The following is a 27,337-nucleotide window of genomic DNA, read 5'->3' on the forward strand; positions in this document are numbered from 1 at the left end:
GTGGGTATGCCTAGCGCCCGCGACAGGAAACGCCCCAAAACGCTATGTGGACACGTCACATTTTTTTAAAGAAAACAGAGGTTTTTTTTGCAAAGTGCCTACCTGTAGATTTTGGCCTCTAGCTAAGCTGGCACCTAGGGAAACCTACCAAACCTGTGCATTTTTTAAATTTAGAGACATAGGGAATTTCAAAATGGGGTGACTTGTGGGGCTCTGACCAGGTTCTGTTACCCGGATTCCTTTGCAAACCTCAAAATTTGGCTAAAAAAACACATTTTCCTCACATTTTGGTGACAGAAAGTTCTGGAATCAGAGAGGAGCCACATATTTCCTTCCACCCAGTGATCCCCCAAGCCTCACGATAAAAATTATACCTCACTTGTGTGGGTAGGCCTAGCGCCCGCGACAGGAACTGCCCCAAAACGCAACGTGGACACATCACATTTTTTTAAAGAAAACAGGTGTATTTTGCAGAGTGCCTACCTGTAGATTTTGGCCTCCAGCTCAGCTGGCACCTAGGGAAACCTACCAAACCTGTGCATTTTTTAAAACTAGAGACCTAGGGGAATCCAGGATGGGGTGACTTCTGGAGCTCTGACCAGGTTCTGTTACCCAGTATCTTTTGCAAACCTCAAAATTTGGCTAAAAAAAACACATTTTCCTCACATTTTGGTGAGAGAAAGTTCTGGAATCAGAGAGAAGCCACAAATGTCCTTCCACCCAGCGTTCCCCCAAGTCTCTCGATAAAAATGATACCTCACTTGTGTGGGTAGGCCTAGCGCCCGCGGCAGGAAGTGCCCCAAAACGCAACGTGGACACATCTCATTTTTTTAAAGAAAACAGAGGTGTTTGTTGCAAAGTGCCTACCTGTAGATTTTGGCCTCTAGCTCAGCCAGGACATAGGGAAACCTACCAAACCTGTGCATTTTTGAAAACTAGAGACCTAGGGGAATCCAGGATGGGGAGACTTGTGGGGGGGTCTGACCAGGTTCTGTTACCCAGAATCCTTTGCAAACCTCACAATTTAGCTAAAAAAACACATTTTCCTCACATTTTGGTGACAGAAAGTTCTGGAATCAGAGAGGAGCCACAAATTAACTTTCACCCAGCGTTCCCCCAAGTCTCCCGATAAAAATGATACCTCACTTGTGTGGGTAGGCCTAGCGCCCGCGACAGGAAATGCCCCAAAACGCAACGTGGACACATCACATTTTTTTAAAGAAAACAGGTGTTTTTTGCAGAGTGCCTACCTGTAGATTTTGGCCTCTAGCTCAGCCGGCACCTAGGGAAACCTACCAAACCTGTGCATTTTTTTAAACTAGAGACCTAGGGGAATCCAGGGTGGGGTGACTTGTGGGGCTCTGACCAGGTTCTGTAACCCAGTATCTTTTGCAAACCTCAAAATGTGGCTAAAAAAAACATTTTCCTCACATTTTGGTGACAGAAAGTTCTGGAATCTGAGAGGAGCAACACATTTTCTTCCACCCAGCGTTCCCACAAGTCTCCCAATAAAAATTATACCTCACTTGTGTGGGTATGCCTAACGCCCGCGACAGGAAATGCCCCAAAACGCAACGTGGACACATCACATTTTTTTAAAGAAAACAGAGGCGTTTTTTGCAAAGTGCCTACCTGTAGATTTTGAACTCTAGCTCAGCCGGCACCTAGGGAAACCTACGAAACCTGTGCATTTTTAAGAACTAGAGACCTAGGGGAATCCAAGATGGGGTGACATGTGGGGCTCTGACCAGGTTCTGTTACCCAGAATCCTTTGCAAACCTCAAAATTTGGCAAAAAAACACATTTTCCTCATATTTTGGTGACACAAAATTCTGGAATCAGAGAGGAGCCACTAATTTCCTTCCACCCAGGGTTCCCCTAAGTCTCCCGATAAAAATGATACCTCACTTGTGTGGGTAGGCCTAGCGCCCGGGACAGGAACTGCCCCAAAACGCAACATGAACACATCACATTTTTTTAAACAAAACAGAGGTGTTTTTTGCAAAGTGCCTACCAGTAGATTTTGGCCTCTAGCTCAGCCGGCACATAGGGAAACCTACCAAACCTGTGCATTTTTGAAAACTAGAGACCTAGGGGAATCCAGGATGGGGTGACTTGTGGGGGGGTCTGACCAGGTTCTGTTACCCAGAATCCTTTGCAAACCTCACAATTTAGCTTAAAAAAAACACATTTTCCTCACATTTTGGTGACAGAAAGTTCTGGAATCAGAGAGGAGCCACAAATTAACTTTCACCCAGCGTTCCCCCAAGTCTCCCGATAAAAATGATACCTCACTTGTGTGGGTAGGCCTAGCGCCCACGACAGGAAATGCCCCAAAACGCAACGTGGACACATCACATTTTTTTAAAGAAAACAGGTGTTATTTGCAGAGTGCCTACCTGTAGATTTTGGCCTCTAGCTCAGCCGGCACCTAGGGAAACCTACCAAACCTCTGCATTTTTTTAAACTAGAGACCTAGGGGAATCCAGGATGGGGTGACTTGTGGGGCTCTGACCAGGTTCTGTTACCCAGAATCTTTTGCAAACCTCAAAATGTGGCTAAAAAAAACACATTTTCCTCACATTTTGGTGACAGAAAGATCTGGAATCAGAGAGGAGCCACAAATTTCCTTCCACCCAGCGTTCCCCCAAGTCTCCCGATAAAAATTATACCTCACTTGTGTGGGTAGGCCTAGTGCCCGTGACAGGAAATGCCCCAAAACGCAACGTGGACACATCACATTTTTTTAAAGAAAACAGAGGTGTTTGTTGCAAAGTGCCTACCTGTAGATTTTGAACTCTAGCTCATCCGGCACCTAGGGAAACCTACGAAACCTGTGCATTTTTAAGAACTAGAGACCTAGGGGAATCCAAGATGGGGTGACATGTGGGGCTCTGACCAGGTTCTGTTACCCAGAATCCTTTGCAAACCTCAAAATTTGGCTAAAAAACACATTTTCCTCACATTTTGGTGACACAAAATTCTGGAATCAGAGAGGAGCCACAAATTTCCTTCCACCCAGGGTTCCCCTAAGTCTCCCGATAAAAATGATACCTCACTTGTGTGGGTAGGCCTAGCGCCCGCGACAGGAACTGCCCCAAAACGCAACGTGGACACATCACATTTTTTTCAAGAAAACAGAGGTGTTTTTTGCAAAGTGCCTACCAGTAGATTTTGGCCTCTAGCTCAGCCGGCACATAGGGAAACCTACCAAAGCTGTGCATTTTTGAAAACTAGAGACCTAGGGGAATCCAGGATGGGGTGACTTGTGGGGGGGTCTGACCAGGTTCTGTTACCCAGAATCCTTTGCAAACCTCAACAGTTGGCTAAAAAAACACGTTTTCCTCACATTTTGGTGACAGAAAGTTCTGGAATCTGAGAGGAGCCACAAATTTTCTTCCACCCAGCGTTCCCACAAGTCTCCCAATAAAAATGATACCTCACTTGTGTGGGTATGCCTAGCACCCGTGACAGGAAAGGCCCCAAAACGCAACGTGGACACATCACATTTTTTGAAAGAAAACAGAGGTGTTTTTTGCAAAGTGCCTACCTGTAGATTTTGAACTCTAGCTCATCCGGCACCTAGGGAAACCTACCAAACCTGTGCATTTTTGAAAACTAGAGACCTAGGGGATTTCAAAATGGGGTGACTTGTGGGGCTCTGACCAGGTTCTGTTACCCGGATTCCTTTGCAAACCTCAAAATTTGGCTAAAAAAACAGATTTTCCTCACATTTTGGTGACAGAAAGTTCTGGAATCAGAGAGGAGCCACAAATTTCCTTCCACCCAGGGTTCCCCTAAGTCTCTCGATAAAAATGATACCTCACTTGTGTGGGTAGGCCTAGCGCCCGCGACAGGAACTGCCCCAAAACGCAACGTGGACACATCACATTTTTTTCAAGAAAACAGAGGTGTTTTTTGCAAAGTGCCTACCAGTAGATTTTGGCCTCTAGCTCAGCCGGCACATAGGGAAACCTACCAAAGCTGTGCATTTTTGAAAACTAGAGACCTAGGGGAATCCAGGATGGGGTGACTTGTGGGGGGGTCTGACCAGGTTCTGTTACCCAGAATCCTTTGCAAACCTCACAATTTAGCTAAAAAAAACACATTTTCCTCACATTTTGGTGACAGAAAGTTCTGGAATCAGAGAGGAGCCACAAATTAACTTTCACCCAGCGTTCACCCAAGTCTCCCGATAAAAATGATACCTCACTTGTGTGGGTATGCCTAGCAACCGTGACAGGAAAGGCCCCAAAACGCAACGTGGACACATCACATTTTTCGAAAGAAAACAGAGGTGTTTTTTGCAAAGTGCCTACCAGTAGATTTTGGCCTCTAGCTCAGCCGGCACCTAGGGAAACCTACCAAACCTGTGCATTTTTTAAAACTAGAGACCTAGGGAAATCCAGGATGGGGTGACTTGTGGGGCTCTGACCAGGTTCTGTTACCCAGTATCTTTTGCAAACCTCAAAATGTGGCTAAAAAAACACATTTTCCTCACATTTTGGTGACAGAAAGTTCTGGAATCTGAGAGGAGCCACAAATTTTCTTCCACCCAGCGTTCCCACAAGTCTCCCAATAAAAATGATACCTCACTTGTGTGGGTATGCCTAGCACCTGTGACAGGAAAGGCCCCAAAACGCAACGTGGACACATCACATTTTTTGAAAGAAAACAGAGGTGTTTTTTGCAAAGTGCCTACCTGTAGATTTTGGCTTCTAGCTCAGCCGGCACCTAGGGAAACCTACCAAACCAGTGCATTTTTGAAAATTAAAGACCTAGGGGAATCCAAGATGGGGTGACTTGTGGGGCTGCGACCACGTTCTGTTACCCAGAATCCTTTGCAAACCTCAACATTTGGCTAAAAAAACACGTTTTCCTCACATTTTGGTGACAGAAAGTTCTGGAATCTGAGAGGAGCCACAAATTTTCTTCCACCCACTGTTCCCACAAGTCTCCCAATAAAAATGATACCTCACTTGTGTGGGTAGGCCTAGTGCCCGTGACAGGAAATGCCCCAAAACGCAACGTGGACACATCACATTTTTTTAAAGAAAACAGAGGTGTTTCTTGCAAAGTGCCTACCTGTAGATTTTGGCCTCCAGCTCAGCCGGCACCTAGGGAAACCTACCAAACCTGTGCATTTTTAAAAACTAGAGACCTAGGGGAATCCCAGATGGGGTGACTTGTGGGGGGGTCTGACCAGGTTCTGTTACCCAGAATCCTTTGCAAACCTCACAATTTAGCTAAAAAAAACACATTTTCCTCACATTTTGGTGACAGAAAGTTCTGGAATCAGAGAGGAGCACAAATTAACTTTCACCCAGCGTTCCCCCAAGTCTCCCGATAAAAATTATACCTCACTTGTGTGGGTAGGCCTAGTGCCCGTGACAGGAAATGCCCCAAAACGCAACGTGGACACATCACATTTTTTTAAAGAAAACAGAGGTGTTTGTTGCAAAGTGCCTACCTGTAGATTTTGAACTCTAGCTCAGCCGGCACCTAGGGAAACCTGCAAAACCTGTGCATTTTTAAGAACTAGAGACCTAGGGGAATCCAAGATGGGGTGACATGTGGGGCTCTGACCAGGTTCTTTTACCCAGAATCCTTTGCAAACCTCAAAATTTGGCTAAAAAACACATTTTCCTCACATTTTGGTGACACAAAATTCTGGAATCAGAGAGGAGCCACAAATTTCCTTCCACCCAGGGTTCCCCTAAGTCTCCCGATAAAAATGATACCTCACTTGTGTGGGTAGGCCTAGCGCCTGCGACAGGAAATGCCCCAAAACGCAACGTGGACACATCACATTTTTTTAAAGAAAACAGGTGTTTTTTGCAGAGTGCCTACCTGTAGATTTTGGCCTCTAGCTCAGCCGGCACCTAGGGAAACCTACCAAACCTGTGCATTTTTTTAAACTAGAGACCTAGGGGAATCCAGGATGGGGTGACTTGTGGGGCTCTGACCAGGTTCTGTTACCCAGAATCTTTTGCAAACCTCAAAATGTGGCAAAAAAAAACACATTTTCCTCACATTTTGGTGACAGAAAGTTCTGGAATCTGAGAGGAGCCACAAATTTTCTTCCACCCAGCGTTCCCACAAGTCTCCCAATAAAAATGATACCTCACTTGTGTGGGTAGGCCTAGTGCCCGTGACAGGAAATGCCCCAAAACGCAACGTGGACACATCACATTTTTTTAAAGAAAACAGAGGTGTTTCTTGCAAAGTGCCTACCTGTAGATTTTGGCCTCCAGCTCAGCCGTCACCTAGGGAAACCTACCAAACCTGTGCATTTTTAAAAACTAGAGACCTAGGGGAATCCCAGATGGGGTGACATGTGGGGCTCTGACCAGGTTCTGTTACCCAGAATCCTTTGCAAACCTCAAAATTTGGCTAAAAAACACATTTTCCCCACATTTTGGTGACACAAAGTTCTGGAATCAGAGAGGAGCCACAAATTTCCTTCCACACAGCGTTCCCCTAAGTCTCCCGATAAAAATGATACCTCACTTGTGTGGGTAGGCCTAGCGCGCGCGACAGGAAATACCCCAAAACAAAACGTGGACACATCACATTTTTTGAAAGAAAACAGAGCTGTTTTTTGCAAAGTGCCTACCAGTAGATTTTGGCCTCTAGCTCAGCCGGCACATAGGGAAACCTACCAAACCTGTGCATTTTTGAAAACTAGAGACCTAGGGGAATCCAGGATGGGGTGACTTGTGGGGGGGTCTGACCAGGTTCTGTTACCCAGAATCCTTTGCAAACCTCACAATTTAGCTAAAAAAAACACATTTTCCTCACATTTTGGTGACAGAAAGTTCTGGAATCAGAGAGGAGCACAAATTAACTTTCACCCAGCGTTCCCCCAAGTCTCCCGATAAAAATGATACCTCACTTGTGTGGGTAGGCCTAGCGCCCGCGACAGGAAATGCCGCAAAACGCAACGTGGACACATCACATTTTTTTAAAGAAAACAGGTGTTTTTTGCAGAGTGCCTACTGGTAGATTTTGGCCTCTAGCTCAGCCGAGAACTAGGGAAACCTACCAAACCTGTGCATTTTTTTAAACTAGAGACCTAGGGGAATCCAGGATGGGGTGACTTGTGGGGCTCTGACCAGGTTCTGTTACCCAGAATCTTTTGCAAACCTCAAAATGTGGCTAAAAAAAACACATTTTCCTCACATTTTGGTGACAGAAAGATCTGCAATCAGAGAGGAGCCACAAATGTCCTTTCACCCAGCCTTCCCCCAAGTCTTCCGATAAAAATTATACCTCATTTGTGTGGGTAGGCCTAGCGCCCGCGACAGGAAATGCCCCAAAACGCAAGGTGCACACATCACATTTTTTTAAAGAAAACAGAGGCGTTTTTTGCAAAGTGCCTACCTGTAGATTTTGGCTTCTAGCTCAGCCGGCACCTAGGGAAACCTACCAAACCTGTGCATTTTTTAAAACTATAGACCTAGGGGAATCCAGGATGGGGTGACTTGTGGTGCTCTGACCAGGTTCTGTTACCCAGAATCTTTTGCAAACCTCAAAATGTGGCTAAAAAAAACACATTTTCCTCACATTTTGGTGACAGAAAGATCTGGAATCAAAGAGGAGCCACAAATTTCCTTCCACCCAGCGTTCCCCCAAGTCTCCCGATAAAAATTATACCTCACTTGTGTGGGTAGGCCTAGTGCCCGTGACAGGAAATGCCCCAAAACGCAACGTGGACACATCACATTTTTTTAAAGAAAACAGAGGTGTTTGTTGCAAAGAGCCTACCTGTAGATTTTGAACTCTAGCTCATCCGGCACCTAGGGAAACCTACGAAACCTGTGCATTTTTAAGAACTAGAGACCTAGGGGAATCCAAGATGGGGTGACATGTGGGGCTCTGACCAGGTTCTGTTACCCAGAATCCTTTGCAAACCTCAAAATTTGGCTAAAAAACACATTTTCCTCACATTTTGGTGACACAAAATTCTGGAATCAGAGAGGAGCCACAAATTTCCTTCCACCCAGGGTTCCCCTAAGTCTCCCGATAAAAATGATACCTCACTTGTGTGGGTAGGCCTAGCGCCCGCGACAGGAACTGCCCCAAAACGCAACGTGGACACATCACATTTTTTTCAAGAAAACAGAGGTGTTTTTTGCAAAGTGCCTACCAGTAGATTTTGGCCTCTAGCTCAGCCGGCACATAGGGAAACCTACCAAAGCTGTGCATTTTTGAAAACTAGAGACCTAGGGGAATCCAGGATGGGGTGACTTGTGGGGGGGTCTGACCAGGTTCTGTTACCCAGAATCCTTTGCAAACCTCACAATTTAGCTAAAAAAAACACATTTTCCTCACATTTTGGTGACAGAAAGTTCTGGAATCAGAGAGGAGCCACAAATTAACTTTCACCCAGCGTTCACCCAAGTCTCCCGATAAAAATGATACCTCACTTGTGTGGGTATGCCTAGCAACCGTGACAGGAAAGGCCCCAAAACGCAACGTGGACACATCACATTTTTCGAAAGAAAACAGAGGTGTTTTTTGCAAAGTGCCTACCAGTAGATTTTGGCCTCTAGCTCAGCCGGCACCTAGGGAAACCTACCAAACCTGTGCATTTTTTAAAACTAGAGACCTAGGGAAATCCAGGATGGGGTGACTTGTGGAGCTCTGACCAGGTTCTGTTACCCAGTATCTTTTGCAAACCTCAAAATGTGGCTAAAAAAACACATTTTCCTCACATTTTGGTGACAGAAAGTTCTGGAATCTGAGAGGAGCCACAAATTTTCTTCCACCCAGCGTTCCCACAAGTCTCCCAATAAAAATGATACCTCACTTGTGTGGGTATGCCTAGCACCCGTGACAGGAAAGGCCCCAAAACGCAACGTGGACACATCACATTTTTTGAAAGAAAACAGAGGTGTTTTTTGCAAAGTGCCTACCTGTAGATTTTGGCTTCTAGCTCAGCCGGCACCTAGGGAAACCTACCAAACCAGTGCATTTTTGAAAATTAAAGACCTAGGGGAATCCAAGATGGGGTGACTTGTGGGGCTGCGACCACGTTCTGTTACCCAGAATCCTTTGCAAACCTCAAAATTTGGCTAAAAAAACACGTTTTCCTCACATTTTGGTGACAGAAAGTTCTGGAATCTGAGAGGAGCCACAAATTTTCTTCCACCCAGCGTTCCCACAAGTCTCCCAATAAAAATGATACCTCACTTGTGTGGGTAGGCCTAGTGCCCGTGACAGGAAATGCCCCAAAACGCAACGTGGACATATCACATTTTTTTAAAGAAAACAGAGGTGTTTCTTGCAAAGTGCCTACCTGTAGATTTTGGCCTCCAGCTCAGCCGGAACCTAGGGAAACCTACCAAACCTGTGCATTTTTAAAAACTAGAGACCTAGGGGAATCCCAGATGGGGTGACTTGTGGGGGGGTCTGACCAGGTTCTGTTACCCAGAATCCTTTGCAAACCTCACAATTTAGCTAAAAAAAACACATTTTCCTCACATTTTGGTGACAGAAAGTTCTGGAATCAGAGAGGAGCACAAATTAACTTTCACCCAGCGTTCCCCTAAGTATCCCGATAAAAATGATACCTCACTTGTGTGGGTAGGCCTAGCGCCCGCGACAGGAAATGCCCCAAAACAAAACGTGGACACATCACATTTTTTGAAAGAAAACAGAGCTGTTTTTTGCAAAGTGCCTACCAGTAGATTTTGGCCTCTAGCTCAGCCGGCACATAGGGAAACCTACCAAACCTGTGCATTTTTGAAAACTAGAGACCTAGGGGAATCCAGGATGGGGTGACTTGTGGGGGGGTCTGACCAGGTTCTGTTACCCAGAATCCTTAGCAAACCTCACAATTTAGCTAAAAAAAACACATTTTCCTCACATTTTGGTGACAGAAAGTTCTGGAATCAGAGAGGAGCACAAATTAACTTTCACCCAGCGTTCCCCCAAGTCTCCCGATAAAAATGATACCTCACTTGTGTGGGTAGGCCTAGCGCCCGCGACAGGAAATGCCCCAAAACGCAACGTGGACACATCACATTTTTTTAAAGAAAACAGGTGTTTTTTGCAGAGTGCCTACCTGTAGATTTTGGCCTCTAGCTCAGCCGGCACCTAGGGAAACCTACCAAACCTGTGCATTTTTTTAAACTAGAGACCTAGGGGAATCCAGGATGGGGTGACTTGTGGGGCTCTGACCAGGTTCTGTTACCCAGAATCTTTTGCAAACCTCAAAATGTGGCTAAAAAAAACACATTTTGGTGACAGAAAGATCTGGAATCAGAGAGGAGCCACAAATTTCCTTCCACCCAGCGTTCCCCAAGTCTCCCGATAAAAATTATACCTCACTTGTGTGGGTAGGCCTAGTGCCCGTGACAGGAAATGCCCCAAAACGCAACGTGGACACATCACATTTTTTTAAAGAAAACAGAGGTGTTTGTTGCAAAGTGCCTACCTGTAGATTTTGAACTCTAGCTCAGCCGGCACCTAGGGAAACCTGCGAAACCTGTGCATTTTTAAGAACTAGAGACCTAGGGGAATCCAAGATGGGGTGACATGTGGGGCTCTGACCAGGTTCTTTTACCCAGAATCCTTTGCAAACCTCAAAATTTGGCTAAAAAACACATTTTCCTCACATTTTGGTGACACAAAATTCTGGAATCAGAGAGGAGCCACAAATTTCCTTCCACCCAGGGTTCCCCTAAGTCTCCCGATAAAAATGATACCTCACTTGTGTGGGTAGGCCTAGCGCCCGCGACAGGAAATGCCCCAAAACGCAACGTGGACACATCACATTTTTTTAAAGCAAACAGGTGTTTTTTGCAGAGTGCCTACCTGTAGATTTTGGCCTCTAGCTCAGCCGGCACCTAGGGAAACCTACCAAACCTGTGCATTTTCTTAAACTAGAGACCTAGGGGAATCCAGGATGGGGTGACTGGTGGGGCTCTGACCAAGTTCTGTTACCCAGAATCTTTTGCAAACCTCAAAATGTGGCTAAAAAAAACACATTTTCCTCACATTTTGGTGACAGAAAGTTCTGGAATCTGAGAGGAGCCACAAATTTTCTTCCACCCAGCGTTCCCACAAGTCTCCCAATAAAAATGATACCTCACTTGTGTGGGTAGGCCTAGTGCCCGTGACAGGAAATGCCCCAAAACGCAACGTGGACACATCACATTTTTTTAAAGAAGACAGAGGTGTTTGTTGCAAAGTGCCTACCTGTAGATTTTGAACTCTAGCTCAGCCGGCACCTAGGGAAACCTGCGAAACCTGTGCATTTTTAAGATCTAGAGACCTAGGGGAATCCAAGATGGGGTGACATGTGGGGCTCTGACCAGGTTCTTTTACCCAGAATCCTTTGCAAACCTCAAAATTTGGCTAAAAAACACATTTTCCTCACATTTTGGTGACACAAAATTCTGGAATCAGAGAGGAGCCACAAATTTCCTTCCACCCAGGGTTCCCCTAAGTCTCCCGATAAAAATGATACCTCACTTGTGTGGGTAGGCCTAGCGCCCGCGACAGGAAATGCCCCAAAACGCAACGTGGACACATCACATTTTTTTAAAGAAAACAGGTGTTTTTTGCAGAGTGCCTACCTGTAGATTTTGGCCTCTAGCTCAGCCGGCACCTAGGGAAACCTACCAAACCTGTGCATTTTTTTAAACTAGAGACCTAGGGGAATCCAGGATGGGGTGACTGGTGGGGCTCTGACCAGGTTCTGTTACCCAGAATCTTTTGCAAACCTCAAAATGTGGCTAAAAAAAACACATTTTCCTCACATTTTGGTGACAGAAAGTTCTGGAATCTGAGAGGAGCCACAAATTTTCTTCCACCCAGCGTTCCCACAAGTCTCCCAATAAAAATGATACCTCACTTGTGTGGGTAGGCCTAGTGCCCGTGACAGGAAATGCCCCAAAACGCAACGTGGACACATCACATTTTTTTAAAGAAAACAGAGGTGTTTCTTGCAAAGTGCCTACCTGTAGATTTTGGCCTCCAGCTCAGCCGGCACCTAGGGAAACCTACCAAACCTGTGCATTTTTAAAAACTAGAGACCTAGGGGAATCCCAGATGGGGTGACATGTGGGGCTCTGACCAGGTTCTGTTACCCAGAGTCCTTTGCAAACCTCAAAATTTGGCTAAAAAACACATTTTCCCCACATTTTGGTGACACAAAGTTCTGGAATCAGAGAGGAGCCACAAATTTCCTTCCACACAGCGTTCCCCTAAGTCTCCCGATAAAAATGATACCTCACTTGTGTGGGTAGGCCTAGCGCGCGCGACAGGAAATGCCCCAAAACAAAACGTGGACACATCACATTTTTTGAAAGAAAACAGAGCTGTTTTTTGCAAAGTGCCTACCAGTAGATTTTGGCCTCTAGCTCAGCCGGCACCTAGGGAAACCTACCAAACCTGTGCATTTTTGAAAACTAGAGACCTAGGGGAATCCAGGATGGGGTGACTTGTGGGGGGGTCTGACCAGGTTCTGTTACCCAGAATCCTTTGCAAACCTCACAATTTAGCTAAAAAAAACACATTTTCCTCACATTTTGGTGACAGAAAGTTCTGGAATCAGAGAGGAGCACAAATTAACTTTCACCCAGCGTTCCCCCAAGTCTCCCGATAAAAATGATACCTCACTTGTGTGGGTAGGCCTAGCGCCCGCGACAGGAAATGCCGCAAAACGCAACGTGGACACATCACATTTTTTTAAAGAAAACAGAGGCGTTTTTTGCAAAGTGCCTACCTGTAGATTTTGGCTTCTAGCTCAGCCGGCACCTAGGGAAACCTACCAAACCTGTGCATTTTTTTAAACTAGAGACCTAGGGGAATCCAGGATGGGGTGACTTGTGGTGCTCTGACCAGGTTCTGTTACCCAGAATCTTTTGCAAACCTCAAAATGTGGCTAAAAAAAACACATTTTCCTCACATTTTGGTGACAGAAAGATCTAGAATCAAAGAGGAGCCACAAATTTCCTTCCACCCAGGGTTCCCCTAAATCTCCCGGTAAAAATGATACCTCACCTGTGAGGGTAGGCCTAGCGCCCGCGACAGGAAATGCCCCAAAACGCAACGTGGACACATCACATTTTTTAAAAGAAAACAGAGGTGTTTTTTGCAAATTGCCTACCAGTAGATTTTGGCCTCTAGCTCAGCCGGCACATAGGGAAAACTACCAAACCTGTGCTTTTTTGAAAACTAGAGACCTAGGGGAATCCAGGATGGGGTGACTTGGGGGGGGGGTCTGACCAGGTTCTGTTACCCAGAATCCTTTGCAAAACTCACAATTTAGCTAAAAAAACAGATTTTCCTCACATTTTGGTGACAGAAAGTTCTGCAATCAGAGAGGAGCCACAAATGTCCTTTCACCCAGCCTTCCCCCAAGTCTTCCGATAAAAATGATACCTCATTTGTGTGGGTAGGCCTAGCGCCCGCGACAGGAAATGCCCCAAAACCCAAGGTGCACACATCACATTTTTTTAAAGAAAACAGAGGTGTTTTTTGCAAAGTGCCTACCAGTAGATTTTGGCCTCTAGCTCAGCCGGCACATAGGGAAACCTACCAAAGCTGTGCATTTTTTAAAACTAGAGACCTAGGGGAATCCAGGATGGGGTGACTTGTGGGGGGGTCTGACCAGGTTCTGTTACCCAGAATCCTTTGCAAACCTCACAATTTAGCTAAAAAAAACACATTTTCCTCACATTTTGGTGACAGAAAGTTCTGGAATCAGAGAGGAGCCACAAATTAACTTTCACCCAGCGTTCACCCAAGTCTCCCGATAAAAATGATACTTCACTTGTGTGGGTATGCCTAGCAACCGTGACAGGAAAGGCCCCAAAACGCAACGTGGACACATCACATTTTTTTAAAGAAAACAGAGGTGTTTTTTTCAAAGTGCCTACCTGCAGGTTTTGGCCTCTAGCTCAGCCGGCACCTAGGGAAACCTACCAAACCTGTGCATTTTTTTAAACTAGAGACCTAGGGGAATCCAGTATGGGGTGACTTGTGGTGCTCTGACCAGGTTCTGTTACCCAGAATCTTTTGCAAACCTCAAAATGTGGCTAAAAAAACACATTTTCCTCACATTTTGGTGACAGAAAGTTCTGGAATCAGAGAGGAGCCACAAATTTCCTTCCACCCAGCATTCCCCTAAATCTCCCGGTAAAAATGATACCTCACTTGTGAGGGTAGGCCTAGCGCCCGCGACAGGAAATGCCCCAAAACGCAACGAGGACACATCACATTTTTTAAAAGAAAACAGAGGTGTTTTTTGCAAAGTGCCTACCAGTAGATTTTGGCCTCTAGCTCAGCCGGCACATAGGGAAAACTACCAAACCTGTGCTTTTTTTAAAACTAGAGACCTAGGGGAATCCAGGATGGGGTGACTTGTGGGGGGGTCTGACCAGGTTCTGTTACCCAGAATCCTTTGCAAACCTCACAATTTAGCTAAAAAAACAGATTTTCCTCACATTTTGGTGACAGAAAGTTCTGCAATCAGAGAGGAGCCACAAATGTCCTTTCACCCAGCCTTCCCCCAAGTCTTCCGATAAAAATGATACCTCATTTGTGTGGGTAGGTCTAGCGCCCGCGACAGGAAATGCCCCAAAACGCAAGGTGCACACATCACATTTTTTTAAAGAAAACAGAGGCGTTTTTTGCAAAGTGCCTACCTGTAGATTTTGGCTTCTAGCTCAGCCGGCACCTAGGGAAACCTACCAAACCTGTGCATTTTTTAAAACTATAGACCTAGGGGAATCCAGGATGGGGTGACTTGTGGTGCTCTGACCAGGTTCTGTTACCCAGAATCTTTTGCAAACCTCAAAATGTGGCTAAAAAAAACACATTTTCCTCACATTTTGGTGACAGAAAGATCTGATATCAAAGAGGAGCCACAAATTTCCTTCCACCCAGGGTTCCCCTAAATCTCCCGGTAAAAATGATACCTCACTTGTGAGGGTAGGCCTAGCGCCCGCGACAGGAAATGCCCCAAAACGCAACGTGGACACATCACATTTTTTAAAAGAAAACAGAGGTGTTTTTTGCAAATTGCCTACCAGTAGATTTTGGCCTCTAGCTCAGCCGGCACATAGGGAAAACTACCAAACCTGTGCTTTTTTGAAAACTAGAGACCTAGGGGAATCCAGGAAGGGGTGACTTGGGGGGGGGTCTGACCAGGTTCTGTTACCCAGAATCCTTTGCAAACCTCACAATTTAGCTAAAAAAACAGATTTTCCTCACATTTTGGTGACAGAAAGTTCTGCAATCAGAGAGGAGCCACAAATGTCCTTTCACCCAGCCTTCAACCAAGTCTTCCGATAAAAATGATACCTCATTTGTGTTGGTAGGCCTAGCGCCCGCGACAGGAAATGCCCCAAAACGCAAGGTGCACACATCACATTTTTTTAAAGAAAACAGAGGTGTTTTTTGCAAAGTGCCTACCTGTAGATTTTGGCCTCTAGCTCAGCCGGCACATAGGGAAACCTACCAAAGCTGTGCATTTTTTAAAACTAGAGACCTAGGGGAATCCAGGATGGGGTGACTGGTGGGGCTCTGACCAGGTTCTGTTACCCAGAATCTTTTGCAAACCTCAAAATGTGGCTAAAAAAAACACATTTTCCTCACATTTTGGTGACAGAAAGTTCTGGAATCTGAGAGGAGCCACAAATTTTCTTCCACCCAGCGTTCCCACAAGTCTCCCAATAAAAATGATACCTCACTTGTGTGGGTAGGCCTAGTGCCCGTGACAGGAAATGCCCCAAAACGCAACGTGGACACATCACATTTTTTTAAAGAAAACAGAGGTGTTTCTTGCAAAGTGCCTACCTGTAGATTTTGGCCTCCAGCTCAGCCGGCACCTAGGGAAACCTACCAAACCTGTGCATTTTTAAAAACTAGAGACCTAGGGGAATCCCAGATGGGGTGACATGTGGGGCTCTGACCAGGTTCTGTTACCCAGAGTCCTTTGCAAACCTCAAAATTTGGCTAAAAAACACATTTTCCCCACATTTTGGTGACAGAAAGATCTGGAATCAGAGAGGAGCCACAAATTTCCTTCCACCCAGCGTTCCCCCAAGTCTCGCGATAAAAATTATACCTCACTTGTGTGGGTAGGCCTAGTGCCCGTGACAGGAAATGCCCCAAAACGCAACGTGGACACATCACATTTTTTTAAAGAAAACAGAGGTGTTTGTTGCAAAGAGCCTACCTGTAGATTTTGAACTCTAGCTCATCCGGCACCTAGGGAAACCTACGAAACCTGTGCATTTTTAAGAACTAGAGATCTAGGGGAATCCAAGATGGGGTGACATGTGGGGCTCTGACCAGGTTCTGTTACCCAGAATCCTTTGCAAACCTCAAAATTTGGCTAAAAAACACATTTTCCTCACATTTTGGTGACACAAAATTCTGGAATCAGAGAGGAGCCACAAATTTCCTTCCACCCAGGGTTCCCCTAAATCTCCCGATAAAAATGATACCTCACTTGTGTGGGTAGGCCTAGCGCCCGCGACAGGAACTGCCCCAAAACGCAACGTGGACCCATCACATTTTTTTCAAGAAAACAGAGGTGTTTTTTGCAAAGTGCCTACCTGTAGATTTTGGCCTCTAGCTCAGCCGGCACATAGGGAAACCTACCAAAGCTGTGCATTTTTGAAAACTAGAGACCTAGGGGAATCCAGGATGGGGTGACTTGTGGGGGGGTCTGACCAGGTTCTGTTACCCAGAATCCTTTGCAAACCTCACAATTTAGCTAAAAAAAACACATTTTCCTCACATTTTGGTGACAGAAAGTTCTGGAATCAGAGAGGAGCCACAAATTAACTTTCACCCAGCGTTCACCCAAGTCTCCCGATAAAAATGATACCTCACTTGTGTGGGTATGCCTAGCAACCGTGACAGGAAAGGCCCCAAAACGCAACGTGGACACATCACATTTTTTGAAAGAAAACAGAGGTGTTTTTTGCAAAGTGCCTACCAGTAGATTTTGGCCTCTAGCTCAGCCGGCACCTAGGAAAACCTACCAAACCTGTGCATTTTTTAAAACTAGAGACCTAGGGAAATCCAGGATGGGGTGACTTGTGGGGCTCTGACCAGGTTCTGTTACCCAGTATCTTTTGCAAACCTCAAAATGTGGCTAAAAAAACACATTTTCCTCACATTTTGGTGACAGAAAGTTCTGGAATCTGAGAGGAGCCACAAATTTTCTTCCACCCAGCGTTCCCACAAGTCTCCCAATAAAAATGATACCTCACTTGTGTGGGTATGCCTAGCACCCGTGACAGGAAAGGCCCCAAAACGCAACGTGGACACATCACATTTTTTGAAAGAAAACAGAGGTGTTTTTTGCAAAGTGCCTACCTGTAGATTTTGGCTTCTAGCTCAGCCGGCACCTAGGGAAACCTACCAAACCAGTGCATTTTTGAAAATTAAAGACCTAGGGGAATCCAAGATGGGGTGACTTGTGGGGCTGCGATCACGTTCTGTTACCCAGAATCCTTTGCAAACCTCAACATTTGGCTAAAAAAACACGTTTTCCTCACATTTTGGTGACAGAAAGTTCTGGAATCTGAGAGGAGCCACAAATTTTCTTCCACCCAGCGTTCCCACAAGTCTCCCAATAAAAATGATACCTCACTTGTGTGGGTAGGCCTAGTGCCCGTGACAGGAAATGCCCCAAAACGCAACGTGGACACATCACATTTTTTAAAAGAAAACAGAGGTGTTTCTTGCAAAGTGCCTACCTGTAGATTTTGGCCTCCAGCTCAGCCGGCACCTAGGGAAACCTACCAAACCTGTGCATTTTTAAAAACTAGAGACCTAGGGGAATCCCAGGTGGGGTGACATGTGGGGCTCTGACCAGGTTCTGTTACCCAGAATCCTTTGCAAACCTCAAAATTTGGCTAAAAAACACATTTTCCTCACATTTTGGTGACACAAAGTTCTGGAATCAGAGAGGAGCCACAAATTTCCTTCCACACAGCGTTCCCCTAAGTCTCCCGATAAAAATGATACCTCACTTGTGTGGGTAGGCCTAGCGCCTGCGACAGGAAATGCCCCAAAACAAAACGTGGACACATCACATTTTTTGAAAGAAAACAGCTGTTTTTTGCAAAGTGCCTACCAGTAGATTTTGGCCTCTAGCTCAGCCGGCACATAGGGAAACCTACCAAACCTGTGCATTTTTGAAAACTAGAGACCTAGGGGAATCCAGGATGGGGTGACTTGTGGGGGGGTCTGACCAGGTTCTGTTACCCAGAATCCTTTGCAAACCTCACAATTTAGCTAAAAAAACCACATTTTCCTCACATTTTGGTGACAGAAAGTTCTGGAATCAGAGAGGAGCACAAATTAACTTTCACCCAGCGTTCCCCCAAGTCTCCCGATAAAAATGATACCTCACTTGTGTGGGTAGGCCTAGCGCCCGCGACAGGAAATGCCCCAAAACGCAACGTGGACACATCACATTTTTTTAAAGAAAACAGGTGTTTTTTGCAGAGTGCCTACCTGTAGATTTTGGCCTCTAGCTCAGCCGGCACCTAGGGAAACCTACCAAACCTGTGCATTTTTTTAAACTAGAGACCTAGGGGAATCCAGGATGGGGTGACTTGTGGGGCTCTGACCAGGTTCTGTTACCCAGAATCTTTTGCAAACCTCAAAATGTGGCTAAAAAAAACACATTTTCCTCACATTTTGGTGACAGAAAGATCTGGAATCAGAGAGGAGCCACAAATTTCCTTCCACCCAGCGTTCCCCCAAGTCTCCCGATAAAAATTATACCTCACTTGTGTGGGTAGGCCTAGTGCCCGTGACAGGAAATGCCCCAAAACGCAACGTGGACACATCACATTTTTTTAAAGAAAACAGAGGTGTTTGTTGCAAAGTGCCTACCTGTAGATTTTGAACTCTAGCTCAGCCGGCACCTAGGGAAACCTGCGAAACCTGTGCATTTTTAAGAACTAGAGACCTAGGGGAATCCAAGATGGGGTGACATGTGGGGCTCTGACCAGGTTCTGTTACCCAGAATCCTTTGCAAACCTCAAAATTTGGCTAAAAAACACATTTTCCTCACATTTTGGTGACACAAAATTCTGGAATCAGAGAGGAGCCACAAATTTCCTTCCACCCAGGGTTCCCCTAAGTCTCCCGATAAAAATGATACCTCACTTGTGTGGGTAGGCCTAGCGCCCGCGACAGGAAATGCCCCAAAACGCAACGTGGACACATCACATTTTTTTAAAGAAAACAGGTGTTTTTTGCAGAGTGCCTACCTGTAGATTTTGGCCTCTAGCTCAGCCGGCACCTAGGGAAACCTACCAAACCTGTGCATTTTTTTAAACTAGAGACCTAGGGGAATCCAGGATGGGGTGACTTGTGGGGCTCTGACCAGGTTCTGTTAACCAGAATCTTTTGCAAACCTCAAAATGTGGCTAAAAAAAACACATTTTCCTCACATTTTGGTGACAGAAAGTTCTGGAATCTGAGAGGAGCCACAAATTTTCTTCCACCCAGCGTTCCCACAAGTCTCCCAATAAAAATGATACCTCACTTGTGTGGGTAGGCCTAGTGCCCGTGACAGGAAATGCCCCAAAACACAACGTGGACACATAACATTTTTTTAAAGAAAACAGAGGTGTTTCTTGCAAAGTGCCTACCTGTAGATTTTGGCCTCCAGCTCAGCCGGCACCTAGGGAAACCTACCAAACCTGTGCATTTTTAAAAACTAGAGACCTAGGGGAATCCCAGATGGGGTGACATGTGGGGCTCTGACCAGGTTCTGTTACCCAGAATCCTTTGCAAACCTCAAAATTTGGCTAAAAAACACATTTTCCCCACATTTTGGTGACACAAAGTTCTGGAATCAGAGAGGAGCCACAAATGTCCTTCCACACAGCGTTCCCCTAAGTCTCCCGATAAAAATGATACCACACTTGTGTGGGTAGGCCTAGCGCGCGCGACAGGAAATGCCCCAAAACAAAACGTGGACACATCACATTTTTTGAAAGAAAACAGAGCTGTTTTTTGCAAAGTGCCTACCAGTAGATTTTGGCCTCTAGCTCAGCCGGCACATAGGGAAACCTACCAAACCTGTGCATTTTTGAAAACTAGAGACCTAGGGATATCCAGGATGGGGTGACTTGTGGGGGGGTCTGACCAGGTTCTGTTACCCAGAATCCTTTGCAAACCTCACAATTTAGCTAAAAAAACACATTTTCCTCACATTTTGGTGACAGAAAGTTCTGGAATCAGAGAGGAGCACAAATTAACTTTCACCCAGCGTTCCCCCAAGTCTCCCGATAAAAATGATACCTTACTTGTGTGGGTAGGCCTAGCGCCCGCGACAGGAAATGCCCCAAAACGCAACGTGGACACATCACATTTTTTTAAAGAAAACAAGTGTTTTTTGCAGAGTGCCTACCTGTAGATTTTGGCCTCTAGCTCAGCCGGCACCTAGGGAAACCTACCAAACCTGTGCATTTTTTTAAACTAGAGACCTAGGGGAATCCAGGATGGGGTGACTTGTGGGGCTCTGACCAGGTTCTGTTACCCAGAATCTTTAGCAAACCTCAAAATGTGGCTAAAAAAAACACATTTTCCTCACATTTTGGTGACAGAAAGATCTGGAATCAGAGAGGAGCCACAAATTTCCTTCCACCCAGCGTTCCCCCAAGTCTCCCGATAAAAATTATACCTCACTTGTGGGGGTAGGCCTAGTGCCCGTGACAGGAAATGCCCCAAAACGCAACGTGGACACATCACATTTTTTTAAAGAAAACAGAGGTGTTTGTTGCAAAGTGCCTACCTGTAGATTTTGAACTCTAGCTCAGCCGGCACCTAGGGAAACCTGCGAAACCTGTGCATTTTTAAGAAGTAGAGACCTAGGGGAATCCAAGATGGGGTGACATGTGGGGCTCTGACCAGGTTCTGTTACCCAGAATCCTTTGCAAACCTCAAAATTTGGCTAAAAAACACATTTTCCTCACATTTTGGTGACACAAAATTCTGGAATCAGAGAGGAGCCACAAATTTCCTTCCACCCAGGGTTCCCCTAAGTCTGCCGATAAAAATGATACCTCACTTGTGTGGGAAGGCCTAGCGCCCGCGACAGGAACTGCCCCAAAACGCAACGTGGACACATCACATTTTTTAAAAAGAAAACAGAGGTGTTTGTTGCAAAGTGCCTACCTGTAGATTTTGGCCTCTCGCTCAGCCGGCACCTAGGGAAACCTACCAAACCAGTGCATTTTTTAAAACTAGAGACCTAGCGGAATCCAGGATGGGGTGACTTGTGGTGTTCTGACCAGGTTCTGTTACCCAGTATCTTTTGCAAACCTCAAAATGTGGCTAAAAAAACACATTTTCCTCACATTTTGGTGACAGAAAGTTCTGGAATCTGAGAGGAGCCACAAATTTTCTTACACCCAGCGTTCCCACAAGTCTCCCAAAAAAAATGATACCTCACTTGTGTGGGTATGCCTAGCACCCGTGACAGGAAAGGCCCCAAAACGCAACGTGGACACATCACATTTTTTGAAAGAAAACAGAGGTGTTTTTTGCAAAGTGCCTACCTGTAGATTTTGGCCTCTAGCTCAGCCGGCACCTAGGGAAACCTACCAAACCAGTGCATTTTTGAAAATTAAAGACCTAGGGGAATCCAAGATGGGGTGACTTGTGGGGCTGTGACCAGGTTCTGTTACCCAGAATCCTTTGCAAACCTCAACATTTGGCTAAAAATACACGTTTTCCTCACATTTTGGTGACAGAAAGTTCTGGAATCTGAGAGGAGCCACAAATTTTCTTCCACCCAGCGTTCCCACAAGTCTCCCAATAAAAATGATACCTCACTTGTGTGGGTAGGCCTAGTGCCCGTGACAGAAAATGCCCCAAAACGCAATGTGGACACATCACATTTTTTTATAGAAAACAGAGGTGTTTGTTGCAAAGTGCCTACCTGTAGATTTTGCCCTCCAGCTCAGCCGGCACCTAGGGAAACCTACCAAACCTCTGCATTTTTTTAAACTAGAGACCTAGGGGAATCCATGATGGGGTGACTTGTGGGGCTCTGACCAGGTTCTGTTACCCAGAATCTTTTGCAAACCTCAAAATGTGGCTAAAAAAAACACATTTTCCTCACATTTTGGTGACCAAAAGATCTGGAATCAGAGAGGAGCCACAAATTTCCTTCCACCCAGCGTTCCCCCAAGTCTCCCGATAAAAATTATACCTCACTTGTGTGGGTAGGCCTAGTGCCCGTCACAGGAAATGCCCCAAAACGCAACGTGGACACATCACATTTTTTTAAAGAAAACAGAGGTGTTTGTTGCAAAGAGCCTACCTGTAGATTTTGAACTCTAGCTCATCCAGCACCTAGGGAAACCTACGAAACCTGTGCATTTTTAAGAACTAGAGACCTAGGGGAATCCAAGATGGGGTGACATGTGGGGCTCTGACCAGGTTCTGTTACCCAGAATCCTTTGCAAACCTCAAAATTTGGCTAAAAAACACATTTTCCTCACATTTTGGTGACACAAAATTCTGGAATCAGAGAGGAGCCACAAATTTCCTTCCACCCAGGGTTCCCCTAAGTCTCCCGATAAAAATTATACCTCACTTGTGTGGGTAGGCCTAGCGCCCGCGACAGGAACTGCCCCAAAACGCAACGTGGACACATCACATTTTTTTCAAGAAAACAGAGGTGTTTTTTGCAAAGTGCCTACCAGTAGATTTTGGCCTCTAGCTCAGCCGGCACATAGGGAAACCTACCAAAGCTGTGCATTTTTGAAAACTAGAGACCTAGGGGAATCCAGGATGGGGTGACTTGTGGGGGGGTCTGACCAGGTTCTGTTACCCAGAATCCTTTGCAAACCTCACAATTTAGCTAAAAAAAACACATTTTCCTCACATTTTGGTGACAGAAAGTTCTGGAATCAGAGAGGAGCCACAAATTAACTTTCACCCAGCATTCACCCAAGTCTCCCGATAAAAATGATACCTCACTTGTGTGGGTATGCCTAGCAACCGTGACAGGAAAGGCCCCAAAACGCAACGTGGACACATCACATTTTTTTAAAGAAAACAGAGGTGTTTTTTGCAAAGTGCCTACCAGTAGATTTTGGCCTCTAGCTCAGCCGGCACCTAGGGAAACCTACCAAACCTGTGCATTTTTTAAAACTAGAGACCTAGGGAAATCCAGGATGGGGTGACTTGTCGGGCTCTGACCAGGTTCTGTTACCCAGTATCTTTTGCAAACCTCAAAATGTGGCTAAAAAAACACATTTTCCTCACATTTTGGTGACAGAAAGTTCTGGAATCTGAGAGGAGCCACAAATTTTCTTCCACCCAGCGTTCCCACAAGTCTCCCAATAAAAATGATACCTCACTTGGGTGGGTATGCCTAGCACCCGTGACAGGAAAGGCCCCAAAACGCAACGTGGACACATCACATTTTTTGAAAGAAAACAGAGGTGTTTTTTGCAAAGTGCCTACCTGTAGATTTTGGCTTCTAGCTCAGCCGGCACCTAGGGAAACCTACCAAACCAGTGCATTTTTGAAAATTAAAGACCTAGGGGAATCCAAGATGGGGTGACTTGTGGGGCTGCGACCACGTTCTGTTACCCAGAATCCTTTGCAAACCTCAACATTTGGCTAAAAAAACACGTTTTCCTCACATTTTGGTGACAGAAAGTTCTGGAATCTGAGAGGAGCCACAAATTTTCTTCCACCCAGCGTTCCCACAAGTCTCCCAATAAAAATGATACCTCACTTGTGTGGGTAGGCCTAGCGCCCGCGACAGGAAATGCCCAAAAACGCAACATGGACACATCACATTTTTTTAAAGAAAACAGGTGTTTTTTGCAGAGTGCCTACCTGTAGATTTTGGCCTCTAGCTCAGCCGGCACCTAGGGAAACCTACCAAACCTCTGCATTTTTTTAAACTAGAGACCTAGGGGAATCCAGGATGGGGTGACTTGTGGGGCTCTGACCAGGTTCTGTTACCCAGAATCTTTTGCAAACCTCAAAATGTGGCTAAAAAAAACACATTTTCCTAACATTTTGGTGACAGAAAGATCTGGAATCAGAGAGGAGCCACAAATTTCCTTCCACCCAGCGTTCCCCCAAGTCTCGCGATAAAAATTATACCTCACTTGTGTGGGTAGGCCTAGTGCCCGTGACAGGAAATGCCCCAAAACGCAACGTGGACACATCACATTTTTTTAAAGAAAACAGAGGTGTTTGTTGCAAAGAGCCTACCTGTAGATTTTGAACTCTAGCTCATCCGGCACCTAGGGAAACCTACGAAACCTGTGCATTTTTAAGAACTAGAGACCTAGGGGAATCCAAGATGGGGTGACATGTGGGGCTCTGACCAGGTTCTGTTACCCAGAATCCTTTGCAAACCTCAAAATTTGGCTAAAAAACACATTTTCCTCACATTTTGGTGACACAAAATTCTGGAATCAGAGAGGAGCCACAAATTTCCTTCCACCCAGGGTTCCCCTAAGTCTCCCGATAAAAATGATACCTCACTTGTGTGGGTAGGCCTAGCGCCCGCGACAGGAACTGCCCCAAAACGCAACGTGGACACATCACATTTTTTTCAAGAAAACAGAGGTGTTTTTTGCAAAGTGCCTACCAGTAGATTTTGGCCTCTAGCTCAGCCGGCACATAGGGAAACCTACCAAAGCTGTGCATTTTTGAAAACTAGAGACCTAGGGGAATCCAGGATGGGGTGACTTGTGGGGGGGTCTGACCAGGTTCTGTTACCCAGAATCCTTTGCAAACCTCACAATTTAGCTAAAAAAAACACATTTTCCTCACATTTTGGTGACAGAAAGTTCTGGAATCAGAGAGGAGCCACAAATTAACTTTCACCCAGCATTCACCCAAGTCTCCCGATAAAAATGATACCTCACTTGTGTGGGTATGCCTAGCAACCGTGACAGGAAAGGCCCCAAAACGCAACGTGGACACATCACATTTTTTTAAAGAAAACAGAGGTGTTTTTTGCAAAGTGCCTACCAGTAGATTTTGGCCTCTAGCTCAGCCGGCACCTAGGGAAACCTACCAAACCTGTGCATTTTTTAAAACTAGAGACCTAGGGAAATCCAGGATGGGGTGACTTGTCGGGCTCTGACCAGGTTCTGTTACCCAGTATCTTTTGCAAACCTCAAAATGTGGCTAAAAAAACACATTTTCCTCACATTTTGGTGACAGAAAGTTCTGGAATCTGAGAGGAGCCACAAATTTTCTTCCACCCAGCGTTCCCACAAGTCTCCCAATAAAAATGATACCTCACTTGGGTGGGTATGCCTAGCACCCGTGACAGGAAAGGCCCCAAAACGCAACGTGGACACATCACATTTTTTGAAAGAAAACAGAGGTGTTTTTTGCAAAGTGCCTACCTGTAGATTTTGGCTTCTAGCTCAGCCGGCACCTAGGGAAACCTACCAAACCAGTGCATTTTTGAAAATTAAAGACCTAGGGGAATCCAAGATGGGGTGACTTGTGGGGCTGCGACCACGTTCTGTTACCCAGAATCCTTTGCAAACCTCAACATTTGGCTAAAAAAACACGTTTTCCTCACATTTTGGTGACAGAAAGTTCTGGAATCTGAGAGGAGCCACAAATTTTCTACCACCCAGCGTTCCCACAAGTCTCCCAATAAAAATGATACCTCACTTGTGTGGGTAGGCCTAGCGCCCGCGACAGGAAATGCCCAAAAAGGCAACATGGACACATCACATTTTTTTAAAGAAAACAGGTGTTTTTTGCAAAGTGCCTACCAGTAGATTTTGGCCTCTAGCTCAGCCGGCACCTAGGGAAACCTACCAAACCTGTGCATTTTTTAAAACTAGAGACCTAGGGAAATCCAGGATGGGGTGACTTGTCGGGCTCTGACCAGGTTCTGTTACCCAGTATCTTTTGCAAACCTCAAAATGTGGCTAAAAAAACACATTTTCCTCACATTTTGGTGACAGAAAGTTCTGGAATCTGAGAGGAGCCACAAATTTTCTTCCACCCAGCGTTCCCACAAGTCTCCCAATAAAAATGATACCTCACTTGGGTGGGTATGCCTAGCACCCGTGACAGGAAAGGCCCCAAAACGCAACGTGGACACATCACATTTTTTGAAAGAAAACAGAGGTGTTTTTTGCAAAGTGCCTACCTGTAGATTTTGGCTTCTAGCTCAGCCGGCACCTAGGGAAACCTACCAAACCAGAGCATTTTTGAAAATTAAAGACCTAGGGGAATCCAAGATGGGGTGACTTGTGGGGCTGCGACCACGTTCTGTTACCCAGAATCCTTTGCAAACCTCAACATTTGGCTAAAAAAACACGTTTTCCTCACATTTTGGTGACAGAAAGTTCTGGAATCTGAGAGGAGCCACAAATTTTCTTCCACCCAGCGTTCCCACAAGTCTCCCAATAAAAATGATACCTCACTTGTGTGGGTAGGCCTAGCGCCCGCGACAGGAAATGCCCAAAAACGCAACATGGACACATCACATTTTTTTAAAGAAAACAGGTGTTTTTTGCAGAGTGCCTACCTGTAGATTTTGGCCTCTAGCTCAGCCGGCACCTAGGGAAACCTACCAAACCTCTGCATTTTTTTAAACTAGAGACCTAGGGGAATCCAGGATGGGGTGACTTGTGGGGCTCTGACCAGGTTCTGTTACCCAGAATCTTTTGCAAACCTCAAAATGTGGCTAAAAAAAACACATTTTCCTAACATTTTGGTGACAGAAAGATCTGGAATCAGAGAGGAGCCACAAATTTCCTTCCACCCAGCGTTCCCCCAAGTCTCGCGATAAAAATTATACCTCACTTGTGTGGGTAGGCCTAGTGCCCGTGACAGGAAATGCCCCAAAACGCAACGTGGACACATCACATTTTTTTAAAGAAAACAGAGGTGTTTGTTGCAAAGAGCCTACCTGTAGATTTTGAACTCTAGCTCATCCGGCACCTAGGGAAACCTACGAAACCTGTGCATTTTTAAGAACTAGAGACCTAGGGGAATCCAAGATGGGGTGACATGTGGGGCTCTGACCAGGTTCTGTTACCCAGAATCCTTTGCAAACCTCAAAATTTGGCTAAAAAACACATTTTCCTCACATTTTGGTGACACAAAATTCTGGAATCAGAGAGGAGCCACAAATTTCCTTCCACCCAGGGTTCCCCTAAGTCTCCCGATAAAAATGATACCTCACTTGTGTGGGTAGGCCTAGCGCCCGCGACAGGAACTGCCCCAAAACGCAACGTGGACACATCACATTTTTTTCAAGAAAACAGAGGTGTTTTTTGCAAAGTGCCTACCAGTAGATTTTGGCCTCTAGCTCAGCCGGCACATAGGG

This window comes from Pleurodeles waltl, chromosome 7 (genome assembly GCF_031143425.1).
Source record: "Pleurodeles waltl isolate 20211129_DDA chromosome 7, aPleWal1.hap1.20221129, whole genome shotgun sequence".
NCBI classification, from domain to species: Eukaryota; Metazoa; Chordata; class Amphibia; order Caudata; family Salamandridae; genus Pleurodeles; species Pleurodeles waltl.